The sequence below is a fragment of the Amia ocellicauda genome, unplaced genomic scaffold, assembly GCF_036373705.1.
Source record: "Amia ocellicauda isolate fAmiCal2 unplaced genomic scaffold, fAmiCal2.hap1 HAP1_SCAFFOLD_62, whole genome shotgun sequence".
Classification (NCBI taxonomy): Eukaryota; Metazoa; Chordata; class Actinopteri; order Amiiformes; family Amiidae; genus Amia; species Amia ocellicauda.
In genome coordinates this window covers 129,338-146,738 of record NW_027102992.1, presented here as the reverse complement: position 1 = coordinate 146,738, position 17,401 = coordinate 129,338, and positions in this window count along the sequence as shown.

The following is a 17,401-nucleotide window of genomic DNA, read 5'->3' as shown; positions in this document are numbered from 1 at the left end:
AGTAATATAATATCAGTTGTAGACCACAAATTAAACTTTCTTATGTAGAAGAGACAAGTATAATAAAATATATTAACATGTCCTTTAAAATAAGCAGTTGGAATATGCAGGGTTTACGCTCCTCAACTTTTGGAATGAAGAGCACAGGCCCTGAACTGATCAACACTGTAAATAGTTCAGATGTTTTCATTCTTGTAGAGACTTGGTGCTGTGCAGATATGTCTATACACTGGATGGATACAATGGATACAGGGAGCTGATTGTGCCCTCCTATAAAAAACCCAAAGTCAGGTGTGGCAGGGCCTCGTGGGGGATTATCGTGTGGTACAGGGAGGAGCTCCGAGCAGCCCTATGCCCAGTACAGAGAGGAGACACACACCTGTGGATGAAAATCAGAAAAGACACCCTACAAAATAACACAGATATATACCTATGTGCAATTTATATGCCACCCGCAGACTCCCCCTACTATAATGAGGAAGGCTTTCATGAGCTTCAAAACGAAATCTGCCACTTCCAGACCCTGGGCTCTGTACTGCTGTGTGGCGATCTCAATGCCAGGACTGGCAGAGAGATGGACTACATCAATACAGAGGGGAACACACACCTGTTCGGAGACTCCCCGCTGTGCCACACACACACCTCCACACTGACACAGCCACGACAGCGTGGTAAACAAGAGCAGGAAGCAGGTAGTGCGCCTATGTAAAAGCCTGGGTCTATATATCATCAATGGCAGGACCAGGGGGTACTCTCTGGGGAGATTCACATACTGCTCGGCTCTGGGCAGCAGTGTGGTGGACTACGCCATAACTGACCTGGACCCACAAGCCAACAATGCGTTTATAGTCAGACAACAATCTCCACTATCAGACCACAGCCAAATAACACTTTACCTAAAAAGATCAGCGCAGCCACAAGTCAGAGCCAAACTTCCCACAAAACTGGTCTCCCTGCCACCCAGTTAGAGATGGTCAGAGCCCAGCACAGAGAACTACACAAGAGCCCTGAATAGTGATGAGATTGAAAACATGTTAGACAGATATCAATCCTCACACTATCAAATAAACCAAAACGGAATAAACTCAGCCACCAAAACACTGAATGAAATATTTGAGAGACTGGCTTTAAAATCAAACATTAAAACAATTAAAAACCAAAATATGAAATCGTCTAAAAGAAAAAAAGAACAGTGGTGTGACCAGGAGTGTGAAACTTCTAGGAAACACCTGAGACATCTCTCCAACACTAAACACAGAGAGCCCGACAACCAGGAGGCTCGCCTCAGCTACTGCCAGGCCCTGCGGCACTACAAGCAACTCCTCAGTAAGAAAAAAGACCACTATATGGGCAGAATAAATACCCCAAAAACAAAAAATGAAATACCAATTCAAAATGGAGAAATCTGGAAAACACACTTTGAAAAACTTTACCAAAATGTTGAAAACAATCCAAAGCCAGAACAGGTTAAAATATTAAAAAACCTAAATAAATTGGAAGAAATCATTAAGAATAACCAAAATCCCTTAGATAACCCATTTACAATACAGGAACTAAAACATCAACTCAAAATCCTCAAACCCAGGAAAGCCAGCGGCCCCGACAGCATCAGCCCTGAGATGCTGAAGCACAGCAGCCCGCAGCTGCAGGAGGCTCTGCTCAAACTCTTTAACCTGGTGCTGAGAGCCGGGTGTTTCCCTGAGGTCGGGAATCAAGGATTGATCACCCCGATTTTTAAAAGTGGAGACAAATTAGACCCCAATAACTACTGGGGCAGCTGTGTGAGCAGTAACCTGGGGAAGGTGTTCTGCAGTATCATCAACGCCCAGATACTGGCCTTCCTTACCAAGCACAGTGTCCTGAATAAGAGTCAGATTGGCTTCCTACCAAAACACCGCACAACCGATCATATTTACACTCTACACACCCTCATAAATAAATATACCCAAAACAATAAAGGAAAAATATTTGCCTGTTTTGTAGACTTTAGAAAGGCATTTGACTCAATCTGGCACAAGGGATTATTTTATAAACTTCTACAGAGTGGTGTAGGGGGTAAAGTTTATGACATCATTAAATCAATGTATTCTGAAAACAAATGCGGAGTTCAAATTGGCAACTCAAGAACAGAGTTCTTCACTCAGGGGCGGGGAGTGAGACAGGGCTGCAGTCTGAGTCCAACACTGTTCAACATCTACATCATCGAGTTGGCCACAGTGTTGGAGCAGTCTGACGCCCGCAGCCTAACTCTCCATGACACAGAGATCAAGTTCCTGCTCTACGCAGACGACCTGGTGCTGCTGTCGCCCACAGAGCAGGGGCTTCAGCAGAACCTGGCGCTGCTAGAGCAGTACTGTCAGAAATGGGCCCTGGCAGTCAATCTGGACAAGACCAGAGTTATGGTTTTCCAGAAAAAAGCCCCATCTCAGGGAAACAGGTACCGCTTCACTCTGGGCAGCACTGGATTAGAGCACTGCACCAGATACAACTACCTTGGCCTGACCATCAGTGCGTCAGGGAGCTTCAGCCTGGCTATAAACGCATTAAAAGACAAGGCACGCCGGGCATTTTATGCCATAAAGACACAATTTGGGAAAACAACAATACCAATAACTATTTGGATTAAAATATTAAACTCCATCATCCAACCAATCCTGCTATATGGGAGCGAAGTGTGGGGTCCCCTCATGAACCTCAATAACAACAATTGGGACAAAAGCCCCATGGAAATATTCCACCTAGAATTTAATAAAAACATCTTACACGTACACAGAAACGCCCCCACGGCTCTGAGGCTCACAGAGCCCGAACACACAATGACCAAAACAACAACAATTGGGAAAATTGACATGTACCTGAAAAGCAAATACACAAAAGATTAGAGACACGAATTAGAATTACAAAACAAATTGGAATGCTACCGGGCCCTGAATAGAAACATTACATTGGCTGAATACTTAAAAATCCAAAATATAAAAGAGAGACAAAATCTAACTAAATACAGGCTCAGTGACCACAGCCTCGCCATTGAAAAAGGCCGCTACAGAAAATTCTGGGTTGCCAGAGAAGAGCGGCTGTGCAGCCAGTGTGACCTAGGGGAGGTCGAAACACAGGCGCATTTCCTGCTGTCCTGCCCTAAATACACAAAAATCAGGGAGACATACTTTAAAATATTAAAAATGCATATCCCTGAGTTCAGCATGATCCCCGATTGCTGCAAACTCCCCGTCCTGCTGGGAGAGGAGGAGCGCACTGCCTTCTTAGCAGCGCAATATGTATCCACCTGCCACAGCCTGCGAGACAGTGTGTAGACACCAGCCTGTGGCACTCCATTTGCAAAACAAAATAAAAACAGTGATTTTTCTGATGTCATGACACAAATTTTGATACAAACAACAAATATGGTTTATATCCTACTTAATTTTATTTCAATGTGTACTATATTTGTTCCACTGAATCTTGTATTGCAATGTTTTGTCTTGATTGATAGAACATTTGTATCTGCTTTGGCAATATTGTGATAGATCATTCCAATAAAGCACCTTTGAATTGAATTGAAATGAATTGACAGACAGACAGACACACGCACACACACACACACACACACACACACACACACACAGAGCCAGCCAGCCAGACAGCCAGCCAGCTCAGCCATGACATCACGAGCCTCTCTCAGCTGACTGCTATGACATCACAGAGCACGTACATTCCGTTGCTTGCCGTCTGTCAACCACTCAGTCACTGCCAGCCAGACTGGCTGGCTGGCTGGATGGGGGGGCTGCTTGCTGCTGCTGCGTATCTTAGCAAGCTAATTTGCCTGACCGGCCTTCCTACTCCTATGCCCAAATGCCCACCTAAGCCCGATCTACTGTTCACCTGGATCACAGCTCCGCCCCAACAAGGCAGATCCTCCCAAAAATGGTACAAACTGATCCACGTTCCCCTCCACGGAAAGCTTTAGCCCAAAATAAGGGACACATTCTGTAACAACATAACGAATGCCCACCCAACCTGAGACAAAACTGAGAAAAAAGAAAAACGCTCAGTCCTCCTGGTGGAGGGACACACAGCCACCCTGGCTGCCCAATATGTCAGCGCCTACCACAGCCTGAGGGACACAGTGACACACGAGCACCGGCTGTAAATATAATGTAAATACTCGTTTGTAATGCATGTCATTGTATTTCAAAAAGGAATCTGGAAATAGTAAACCTATTTTCTTTATTTGAATGTATTAAAGATCACATTTTATTACATTTTCTTTTTCTGTACTTCATTACATTATATTGAGATTCATAATTCTATTATTTATTTTCCGTATGTATGTATGTATGTATTATTGTATGGAAGGAAAGTTAGAAATTATTTTCTCAAACCTGTTTTGCTCTCTTGTATACTTAAGAAAGATAAGGTCAAGCTAGAAGGTCAGGCGGCCATAAGGTAGTTTGATTTCTGTTTGTTATTTACGATGAGAACCTTGGAGACAATGTCAAACGGTATGACCTACGTGCCTGTTCCTTAAAACCATGTGTAGATCTATGAACTCTGTTCTATAATGAAATATGTTCTGCTTAGTTAGCCTTTAAGATAACATAGTAATGATTTTCTAGCATGTATGTATGTATGTATGTATGTCCAATTGCTTTGACAATACAAATGAATTGAATTGAGAGGGAGAGAGAGAGAGAGAGAGAGAGAGAGACAGACAGACAGACAGACTGACAAACACAAACAGACACACACACACACACACACAGCCAGCCAGCCAGCCAGCCAGCCAGCTCAGCGATGACATCACAAGCCTCTCTCAGCTGACTGCTATGACATCACAGAGCATGAACATTCCGTTGCTTGCCGTCTGTCAACCACTCAGTCACTGCCAGCCAGACTGGCTGGCTGGCTGGATTGGGGGGCTGCTTGCTGCTGCTGTGTAACTTAGCAAGCTTATTTGCTTGACCGGCCTTCCTACTCCTCTGCCCACATGCCCACCTATGCCCGATCTGCTGTTCACCTGGATCACAGCTCCGCCCCAACAAGGCAGATCCTCCCAAAAATGGTACAAACTGATCCATGTTCCCCTCCACAGAAAGCTTTAGCCCAAAATAAGGGACACATTCTGCCCAATATGTCAGCGCCTACCACAGCCTGAGGGACACAGTGACACACGAGCACCGGCTGTAAATATAATGTAAATACTCGTTTGTAATGCATGTCATTGTATTTCAAAAAGGAATCTGGAAATAGTAAACCTATTTTCTTTATTTGAATGTATTAAAGATCACATTTTATTACATTTTCTTTTTCTGTACTTCATTACATTATATTGAGATCCATAATTCTATTATTTATTTTCCATATGTATGTATGTATGTATTATTGTATGGAAGGAAAGTTAGAAATGATTTTCTCAAACCTGTTTTTCTCTCTTGTATACTTAAGAAAGATAAGGTCAAGCTAGAAGGTCAGGAGGCCATAAGGTAGTTTGATTTCTGTTTGTTATTTACGATGAGAACCTTGGAGACAATGTCAAACGGTATGACCTACGTGCCTGTTCCTTAAAACCATGTGTAGATCTATGAACTCTGTTCTATAATGAAATATGTTCTGCTTAGTTAGCCTTTAAGATAACATAGTAATGATTTTCTAGCATGTATGTATGTATGTATGTATGTCCAATTGCTTTGACAATACAAATGAATTGAATTGAGAGGGAGAGAGAGAGAGAGAGAGAGAGACAGACAGACTGACAAACACAAACAGACACACACACACACACACAGACACACACACAGCCAGCCAGCCAGCCAGCCAGCCAGCTCAGCGATGACATCACAAGCCTCTCTCAGCTGACTGCTATGACATCACAGAGCATGAACATTCCGTTGCTTGCCGTCTGTCAACCACTCAGTCACTGCCAGCCAGACTGGCTGGCTGGCTGGATGGGGGGGCTGCTTGCTGCTGCTGTGTACCTTAGCAAGCTTATTTGCTTGACCGGCCTTCCTACTCCTCTGCCCACATGCCCACCTATGCCCGATCTGCTGTTCACCTGGATCACAGCTCCGCCCCAACAAGGCAGATCCTCCCAAAAATGGTACAAACTGATCCACGTTCCATTCCACAGAAAGCTTTAGCCCAAAATAAGGGACACATTCTGCCCAATATGTCAGCGCCAACCACAGCCTGAGGGACACAGTGACACACGAGCACCGGCTGTAAATATAATGTAAATACTCGTTTGTAATGCATGTCATTGTATTTCAAAAAAGGAATCTGGAAATGGTATACCTATTTTCTTTATTTGTATGTATTAAAGATCACATTTTATTACATTTTCTTTTTCTGTACGTCATTACATCTTATTGTGATTCATAATTCTATTATTTATTTTCCGTGTATATGTATGTATGTATGTATTGTGACAAACCAAGGGGCAGGGTCATACATGGCAGATATGTCAGGCCAGGTCTGCTGCAAGGTGTGTACTCTAGGGTAGAATACCGACCCTAGGCAACTACACTCCCCAGAAACCCTCAGGCAGCCATTCTAGCACCTAATGTGGTCACTTGGTGTTACTTCCTCAATTATTCACCAGGTATATAAGGCGGGCCTGAGAGAGAGAGAAGTGAGAGACAATAGGGTGAGTTATCTGGAAAACAGAGGTAGCTCATAAGGAGAAAGCCAAGACTTATTTATTCCAGACTTTGTTTAAAATAGAATGATTATGTAAGATTAGTTACAACTCCAGTGTGAGTTAGGTTTTGTTTTCAGATTTGTTTTGTTTGAAGTAAACATACAGGCACAGCCCTGTATTTGCAACCTCCTCCCTGGGTCATGACTGGTTTTTACTCCTAAGAAGATCACAGAGAAGACCCGCACATGTGTACAGCCAAGGCGTTTTGTCACATTTGGTGTAGAATGCGGGCAGCACCTCATGAAACCCAGACTGGCTGAGTGAATTTTTTTATCCAAAAAAATAAAACTACAGGCTGTAATAGCCCAACAGGAAGCGACCAGGGTGCAGCAGGTGGCTCACCAGGATGCTATGCGGATGCATCAGGAAGCACTGCAGGTCCAGCATGATACAAATAAAATGTTTAGAGAAGAGCAGGAAAAGGTGACTAAAGAGCTGAAAGAGAGTGTTGAAGCACTTGCAACCAGGATTGGGCCACAGGGGGCTGCAACCCATTCCACTCCCCGCACCAATCACTTTCTGCAGAAAATGACAAAACAGGACGATGTTGAGGCCTTCCTTATGACCTTTGAGAGGACAGCAGAGAGAGGGATGGCCAAAAGATTCCTGGGCAGGGCTTGTGGCACCTTATCTGGCAGGGGATGCACAGAAAGCGTACTTTGATCTGGAGCTGAAGGACGCCCAGGACTATGATAAATTGAAAGCGGAGATAATGACCCGATTGGGCGTGACCACCGCAGTGAGGGCACATCGGTTTCAGCAGTGGGCCTACCAACCAGGACAACCAATCCGAACGCAGATGTTTGATCTGATCCATCTGGCCAGGAAATGGCTACAGCCAGAGGTCCATTCATCAGCCGAGGTGGTGGAGGCCATAGTCCTTGACAACTACCAACGCTGTTTTTCCCAAGGACGTTCGACGCTGGGTTGGCCAGAATGAGGTGCTGTCCGCTGACACCTTGGTGGCCATTGTAGAGCGGTTCTATACAGCCGGAGCAGCAGAGCATGTACCGGAGGTTAAAAACTCGTTCCCCAGGCCATGACGAACCAGCGGACCGGGTAAGATGGTTCCAAAGTACTCTGGGAAACATGACGCGCTGGGTTGGAAGAAAAGAGCAAGACTGGGGGGGGCAAAGGTGGGGCCTAAAGCCGAGACTAAGGGTTATAGGGGGTCACCATCACAACCAATTGTCTGCTACAATTGTGACAAAGTAGGACATATTGCGGCCCACTGCCCAGGTAGAGAGGAACCAATGCAATGTAATGTGTGTGATATGGGGAAAGAGAAACCGGTATTTTATGCCTGCCCTGTTGGGACGGATGTTTTCATAGGCGGAGTACCTAATCCAAAACACATGTGTACAGTGATAGTCGATGAGAAAGAAGTGGCTGCTCTACTCGACTCTGGCAGTATGGTTACACTGGTCACAGAAAAATTAGTAGCGACCAACAAGCTGGATAGACATCAGGAGCTCAGTATCACATGCACACATGGTGACACACGCCCCTATCCCACAGCCCTTGTAAACATACAGACAGAGGCCGGGAAACTAGATTACGAAGTCGGTGTGGTACCCAACATGCCATATGATGTGATACTGGGACGATATTTTCCTAATTTTGGAAAACTAGATAGAAAACATAGTAAATTGGAAATGCACACTGAAAACTGTAAGCCAGAAGTTGCCTCGATCCCACAACTAGAGCTAAAAGTAGACCTGGTTCCAGTTGAGTCGACAGTGAAGGTTTTGGTTGGGGAAAATTAAACTGAAAACATAGGGGTGGAATGTAGTGACGTAGATGACCCTATGGAGGGTGAGGAACCCAGCACTAGCAGGGTGGGTGAGAATCCATTCATAGAGACCCCTGAAGCTGACAATGTAGAAGTGTCAGTGTTAGAGGGACTCCCCACTGATTTTGGCAGCGCACAGGTGCGAGATCTCACTCTACACTATGCTAAAGAAAATGTGAAGGTAGTAAATGGGACCCCTATGACTACTGCAGACCCGCCAACAGCTTATCCTTATTTTATGGTAAAAAATGACCTATTGTACCGTGTAAATAAGATAGGGGTGGACATTGTGGAGCAATTGCTAGTTCCCACCCCATTCAGACGAACAGTTCTCAATCTGGCACATGGGCATATCCTGGGGGGACATCTGGGGATGGACAAAACCAAGGATAGACTCCTGAGGAGGTTTTACTGGCCAGGCGTACATGCAGACGTGACAGAACATTGTAGCTCATGTCCTGAATGTCAACTACATGCTCCTAAACCAGCCTTCAGAAGCCCACTGGTCCCTTTGCCCATCATAGAGACCCCCTTTGCTAGGATAGCTATGGATGTGGTGGGACCTCTCCCGAAATCAGCCAGAGGGCATCAGTATATACTGGTTATTTTGGATTATGCCACCAGGTACCCAGAAGCCATTCCACTGCGGACCATGGCTTCAAAAGGTATTGCAAAAGAGCTAATGTTGATGTGTAGTAGGGTGGGGATACCGAGGGAGATATTAACAGATCAGGGCACACCCTTTATGTCTAAGGTTATGACCGATCTGTGTAAATTGTTGCAGGTTAAGCAGTTGAGAACATCAGTCTACCACCCACAAACAGATGGGTTGGTTGAGAGATTTAATAGGACCCTGAAGTCCATGCTAAGAAAGGTAATCGATAAGGATGGGAAAAATTGGGAATTCATGCTGCCCTACTTGATGTCTGCCATTAGGGAAGTCCCACAGGCTTCCCTGGGCTTTTCGCCTTTTGAACTGTTATATGGGAGGCACCCCAGGGGGATATTAGACATAGCCCGTGAAACGTGGGAACACGAGTCCACTCCTTTCCGGAGTGTAGTCGAGCACATCAATGCTATGCAAGAGAGAATAGCCACAGTCACTCCCATTGTGAGAGAGCACCTAAGGCAGGCACAGGAACACCAACAATTCGCCTATAATCGTCAGGCTACACTGAGGGTGTTCCAGCCTGGTGATAGGGTGTTGGTGTTGGTTCCCACTGTAGAATGTAAATTTCTGGCTACGTGGATGGGACCTTATGAGATTATAGAGCGAATACGGGAAGTGAACTATAAGGTTCAGCAACCCGGCCGCCGACCCCCAGAACAAATATATCATGTCAACTTAATAAAAGCCTGGAAGGACAGGGAAGTGTTGATGTTGACTTACCCCCCTCAGCCACTAGGGACACCGAAGGTGAATATTGCAGCTGCCTTGTCACCTGACCAGTTGAAGGAGGTGAACGACTTGATAATACGTAATAGGGAAGTTTTCTCAGGCATACCGGGGCGTACCCATTTAGTCGCTCACAACATTGTGTCTCTCCCAGGAAAGAAGGTAAATATGAGGCCTTACAGGGTACCAGAAGCTCGCAGGAACACTATTAGAAATGAGGTTAAGGAAATGCTGGAGGCAGGGGTTATTGAAGAATCCCACAGTGAGTGGTCCAGCCCTATAGTCATGGTTTCCAAACCTGATGGCTCCTGGAGATTCTGTAATGATTTTAGAAAGGTTAATGAAATTTCAAAGTTTGATGCATACCCAATGCCCCGAGTAGATGAATTGTTAGAGAATATTGGGAATGCTCGCTATATTTCAACTATTGACTTAGCCAAGGGCTACTGGCAGATTCCCTTGACCCCGGGTGCCAAAGAAAAAACAGCCTTTGCAACCCCAGATGGTCTGTTTCACTACACAGTGATGCCCTTTGGCCTGCATGGTGCTCCTGCCACCTTTCAAAGGTTGATGGACCACATACTTAGACCACACAGGACGTATGCGGCAGCATATTTAGATGATGTGGTCATTCACAGTCCAGATTGGGAATCACATTTGTCTCAGCTCCAAGCGGTATTGGATTCAATACATGCAGCAGGCCTGATGGCTAATCCAACCAAATGCAATTTGGGGTTGGAAGAGGCCAAATACTTGGGCTATACAGTAGGGAGGGGTATGGTGAAACCCCAAATATCCAAGGTTGAAGCCATAAACTCTTGGCCTAGGCCTGTCAATAAAAAGCAGGTTAGGGCATTTTTAGGGTTAACTGGGTATTACCGGAGGTTTATTCCCAACTATGCTACCTTAGCGGCCCCTCTGACTGATATGACTAAGGCTACAGAACCCAATATGGTTAGATGGGGTGATACAGCAAACCGGGCTTTCCGGAGCCTACAGGAGGCGCTCTGCCGCAACCCCGTTTTAATGGTACCTGACTTTCAGAAAGAATTTATAGTCCAGACGGACGCCTCTGAGGTGGGGATCGGAGTGGTTTTGTCCCAAAGAATGGGTGATCACGAACACCCGGTGTTGTTCCTTAGCAGAAAGTTGGAATCCAATGAAATAAATTATTTGGTAGTTGAAAAAGAATGTTTGGCAGTGAAGTGGGCTTTGGACAGTCTTCGATACTATTTGTTGGGCAGGCACTTCACCCTGATCACTGACCATGCCCCCCTCACTTGGATGCATCGTTCGAAAGACAGGAATGCCCGTGTGATGAGGTGGTTTTTGAGTCTCCAACATTTTCATTTCACCCTGCAGCACAGGCCAGGGAAGGCCATGGGGAATGTTGATGGGCTGTCCCGGGTGCATGCTTTTTTGCGGCTGTCGCTCGACCTATGGGGTCGCAGCTGGGGGGGAGGATGTGGGACAAACCAAGGGGCAGGGTCATACATGGCAGATATGTCAGGCCAGGTCTGCTGCAAGGTCTGCACTCTAGGGAAGAAAACCGACCCTAGACAACTACACTCCCCAGAAACCCTCAGGCAGCCTAATGTGGTCACTTGGTGCTACTTCCTCAATTATTCACCAAGTATATAAGGCGGAAAGATAGAGTCAAGCTAGAAGGTCAGGCCAGAAGCTAGTTTGATTTCTGTTTGTTATTTACGATGAGAACCTTGGAAACAATGTCAAACGGTATGACCTACGTGCCTGTTCCCTAAAACCATGTGTAGACCTATGGACTCTGTTCTATAATGATATATGTTCTGCTTAGTTAGCCTTTAAGATAACATAGTAATGACTTTCTAGCATGTATGCATGTATGTATGTATATATATATATATATATATGTATGTATGAATGTATGTATGTCCAATTGCTTTGACAATACAAATGAATTGAATTGAGAGGGAGAGAGAGAGAGAGAGAGAGAGAGAGAGAGAGAGAGAGAGAGAGAGACAGACAGACTGAAAAACAGACAAACAGACACACACACACACACACAGACATACACACACACACACAGAGCCAGCCAGCCAGCCAGCTCAGCGATGACATCACGAGCCTCTCTCAGCTGACTGCTATGACATCACAGAGCACGTACATTCCGTTGCTTGCCGTCTGACAACCACTCAGTCACTGCCAGCCAGACTGGCTGGCTGGCTGGATGTGGGGGATGCTTGCTGCTGCTGCGTACCTTAGCAAGCTTATTTGCTTGACCGGCCTTCCAACTCCTCTGCCCACATGCCCACCTATGCCCGATCTGCTGTTCACCTGGTCACAGCTCCGCCCCAACAAGGCAGATTCTCCCAAAAATGGTACAAACTGATCCACGTTCCCCTCCACGGAAAGCTTTAGCCCAAAATAAGGGACAAATTCTGTAACAACATAATGGATGCCCACCCAACCTGTGACAAAACTGAGAAAAAAGAAAAACGCCAGTCCTCCTGGGGGAGGGACACACAGCCACCCTGGCTGCCCAATATGTCAGCGCCTACCACAGCCTGAGGGACACAGTGACACACGAGCACCGGCTGTAAATATAATGTAAATACTTGTTTGTTATGCATGTCATTGTATTTCAAAAAAGGAATCTGGAAATTTTTTTACATTTTCATTTTCTGTACTTCATTACATCTTATTGTGATTCATAATTCTATTATTTATTTTCCGTGTAGATGTATGTATGTATGTATGTATGTATGTATGTATGTATGTATATGTATGTATGTCCAATTGCTTTGACAATACAAATGAATTGAATTGAGAGGGAGAGAGAGAAAGAGAGCGAGAGAGAGAGAGAGAGAGAGAGAGAGAGAGAGAGAGGAATATGAGCTCCTAAAAAACATTTGTTTTTATACATAAGCGGATTTAATTTGTGATTTACAAATGAATATATAGCACTATAAACATACACAGAAGACATGGAATAGAAATTCAGAAGAAAAAGTATTCAAAAAATAATAATTTTAAGAGAAACACAAAAAGAAGAAAGCAGAGAGAAAGTTCAGGAAGAAAAGTCAGAAAAGAAAAGCTGAAGACAAGAATTGGAGGTAAGAGACAAATAATTAAACAAAAAAATATGTATTAATAAAATAAATAAGCATTCTCAGTAGTTGACTCAGCCAATGAAAATGCAGAGCTCCGATTTGAATAGAGTGACAGTAGGAGAGAGCCCAATTGCCACTGAGACTGATAGAAATCTATCGAACAGCAGTCTGACTGCAGAGCTGCCTTTTGAAATCCGATACCCTGAAGACAGGACTACAAACAAGCTGTGATGAGAGCATCTCCTGAGACCCTCATCCTAGACTACACCGGTAAAGGAGAAAACAGGGTCAAGAACAATCTACTGTTCTACACCGCCTTTCACAAAACCCTGTGCCAGACATACCCCAATAACAACAAGAGGGGCATTAGCAGAGGCAGGCAGATCTCAGTGCTGGTAGAGAAAGACACAGACAGTGTGATGCTCACTTTTAATGTATACCACAACGGGACCATCATGGTGCAGGGCAGCGAGAGCAGCCTGGACCAATTAGCTCTCGGCTTCCACACCTCAAAGCAGCAGACTGAGGTAGAAAAACAAGAGCCAGAGCCGGCCACCCTGCAGTCTGCCCCCAGCCACACGGAGCCAGACAGTGCCCCATCTCCCACAGACTGCCCCCCTGTCTCCCCAAAACTCTCCAGCAACATTAAAACACTAAAGGAATGCCTATCAGTGCTGGAGCTGGAGTTTGCGGAGTTCAGGGAGCAGACCTTGAGCACCCTGGCCCAGACCTCCTTGTGCAATCAGCTCCGGGATGAGATGCACAGACTAAAGATGCAGCACAAGGCTGAGATCCATGAGCTGAGAGCAGCAGTGAGAGACCTGGAGGAGCAGAGCCAAACCCTGAGGACGGAGCTGCGCAGAGCGAGGGAGGAGCTGACCAGGACACCCCAGCACAGCTAGCTGAGGAGCCTGCAGAGCCAGCTGGAGGAGCTAAGAGAGGAGCTACACATCACTGGAGCACAGAGACTGCACTGCACTGACCCCACAACACCTCCAACCCCTGACGCACCCACTGATCCACCCACACTCCCCACCACTCCTGACACACCCACTATCACCAGACCTGCCACTAATACACAACCCCCTGAAACGCCACTCCCCCAAAACACACCCGCTGTCCCCACCACTCCCGACGCAAACCCGGAGTGGCAGGTCAACGCAGAGGTGGTCATTCTGAGCGAATCCAATGGGAAGTTCCTGGTTGAGAGGCGCCTCTTCCCTGGGCGAAAAGTGAAAAAGCTTTGGTGCTCCACAGCACAGAGAGCCCTGGAGCTGCTCTCCAAGAGGAGGCTTTGCCAAGTCAAACACATCCTCATCCACACCGGCACTAACGACCTGAGTGCCCGCAGGGGCGATGTGGCCTCAGCCCTGAGACAGGTAGCAACGAAAGCCACAGAGGAATTCCCAACTGCCAAAATTTCCATCTCCACACTGTTGCCCCGCACAGACGTGCCCCTGCACATCATCCAGGCCATCAACGCAGAAGTGTCCCGAAGATGTGCCCTCCTCCCCAACGTCCACCTGGCACACCACTGAGACATCCAGCCACATCACCTGTATGACCACGTCCACCTCAACAAGACGGGTGTGAGGATCATCTCAAAGGTCCTCAAGGACACAACCCTGGGCCGAAACCCCACACACCCCCACCTCGAGACCAGGAGCAAACCCCCCAGCCCCTGGCCACATCCCCAGCCACCGGCTCCACCCCAGCCCCAGCCCCTGAGACCCCGCGGCCCCATTCCCCACCCCCCCATCCCCAGAGGGCCCGTCCAGCACAGCAGAGCGGACAGCCGGGGACCAGCACAGCCACACAGCCACGCAGCAGCGGCTTCCAGAGCCTGGACGCCCGATGCTGCCCAGCTGGCCCAGATAAGGCAACTCCTCAGTGTCATCTGTACCACACTGCTGAGTTAACTGAGCCTCAACACACATATATATGGTTGTGGAGATGGAGAGTAAGAAAAAATGTGATTTAATTATTCTGATATTTTGATGCAAAGATAAAATCTTTGTGTGATTATTATGTATATCCATATATAATTATTAATAGTAATATAATATCAGTTGTAGACCACAAATTAAACTTTCTTATGTAGAAGAGACAAGTATAATAAAATATATTAACATGTCCTTTAAAATAAGCAGTTGGAATATGCAGGGTTTACGCTCCTCAACTTTTGGAATGAAGAGCACAGGCCCTGAACTGATCAACACTGTAAATAGTTCAGATGTTTTCATTCTTGTAGAGACTTGGTGCTGTGCAGATATGTCTATACACTGGATGGATACAATGGATACAGGGAGCTGATTGTGCCCTCCTATAAAAAACCCAAAGTCAGGTGTGGCAGGGCCTCGTGGGGGATTATTGTGTGTTACAGGGAGGAGCTCCGAGCAGCCCTATGCCCAGTACAGAGAGGAGACACACACCTGTGGATGAAAATCAGAAAAGACACCCTACAAAATAACACAGATATATACCTATGTGCAATTTATATGCCACCCGCAGACTCCCCCTACTATAATGAGGAAGGCTTTCATGAGCTTCAAAACGAAATCTGCCACTTCCAGACCCTGGGCTCTGTACTGCTGTGTGGCGATCTCAATGCCAGGACTGGCAGAGAGATGGACTACATCAATACAGAGGGGAACACACACCTGTTCGGAGACTCCCCGCTGTGCCACACACACACCTCCACACTGACACAGCCACGACAGCGTGGTAAACAAGAGCAGGAAGCAGGTAGTGCGCCTATGTAAAAGCCTGGGTCTATATATCATCAATGGCAGGACCAGGGGGTACTCTCTGGGGAGATTCACATACTGCTCGGCTCTGGGCAGCAGTGTGGTGGACTACGCCATAACTGACCTGGACCCACAAGCCAACAATGCGTTTATAGTCAGACAACAATCTCCACTATCAGACCACAGCCAAATAACACTTTACCTAAAAAGATCAGCGCAGCCACAAGTCAGAGCCAAACTTCCCACAAAACTGGTCTCCCTGCCACCCAGTTAGAGATGGTCAGAGCCCAGCACAGAGAACTACACAAGAGCCCTGAATAGTGATGAGATTGAAAACATGTTAGACAGATATCAATCCTCACACTATCAAATAAACCAAAACGGAATAAACTCAGCCACCAAAACACTGAATGAAATATTTGAGAGACTGGCTTTAAAATCAAACATTAAAACAATTAAAAACCAAAATATGAAATCGTCTAAAAGAAAAAAAGAACAGTGGTGTGACCAGGAGTGTGAAACTTCTAGGAAACACCTGAGACATCTCTCCAACACTAAACACAGAGAGCCCGACAACCAGGAGGCTCGCCTCAGCTACTGCCAGGCCCTGCGGCACTACAAGCAACTCCTCAGTAAGAAAAAAGACCACTATATGGGCAGAATAAATACCCCAAAAACAAAAAATGAAATACCAATTCAAAATGGAGAAATCTGGAAAACACACTTTGAAAAACTTTACCAAAATGTTGAAAACAATCCAAAGCCAGAACAGGTTAAAATATTAAAAAACCTAAATAAATTGGAAGAAATCATTAAGAATAACCAAAATCCCTTAGATAACCCATTTACAATACAGGAACTAAAACATCAACTCAAAATCCTCAAACCCAGGAAAGCCAGCGGCCCCGACAGCATCAGCCCTGAGATGCTGAAGCACAGCAGCCCGCAGCTGCAGGAGGCTCTGCTCAAACTCTTTAACCTGGTGCTGAGAGCCGGGTGTTTCCCTGAGGTCGGGAATCAAGGATTGATCACCCCGATTTTTAAAAGTGGAGACAAATTAGACCCCAATAACTACTGGGGCAGCTGTGTGAGCAGTAACCTGGGGAAGGTGTTCTGCAGTATCATCAACGCCCAGATACTGGCCTTCCTTACCAAGCACAGTGTCCTGAATAAGAGTCAGATTGGCTTCCTACCAAAACACCGCACAACCGATCATATTTACACTCTACACACCCTCATAAATAAATATACCCAAAACAATAAAGGAAAAATATTTGCCTGTTTTGTAGACTTTAGAAAGGCATTTGACTCAATCTGGCACAAGGGATTATTTTATAAACTTCTACAGAGTGGTGTAGGGGGTAAAGTTTATGACATCATTAAATCAATGTATTCTGAAAACAAATGCGGAGTTCAAATTGGCAACTCAAGAACAGAGTTCTTCACTCAGGGGCGGGGAGTGAGACAGGGCTGCAGTCTGAGTCCAACACTGTTCAACATCTACATCATCGAGTTGGCCACAGTGTTGGAGCAGTCTGACGCCCGCAGCCTAACTCTCCATGACACAGAGATCAAGTTCCTGCTCTACGCAGACGACCTGGTGCTGCTGTCGCCCACAGAGCAGGGGCTTCAGCAGAACCTGGCGCTGCTAGAGCAGTACTGTCAGAAATGGGCCCTGGC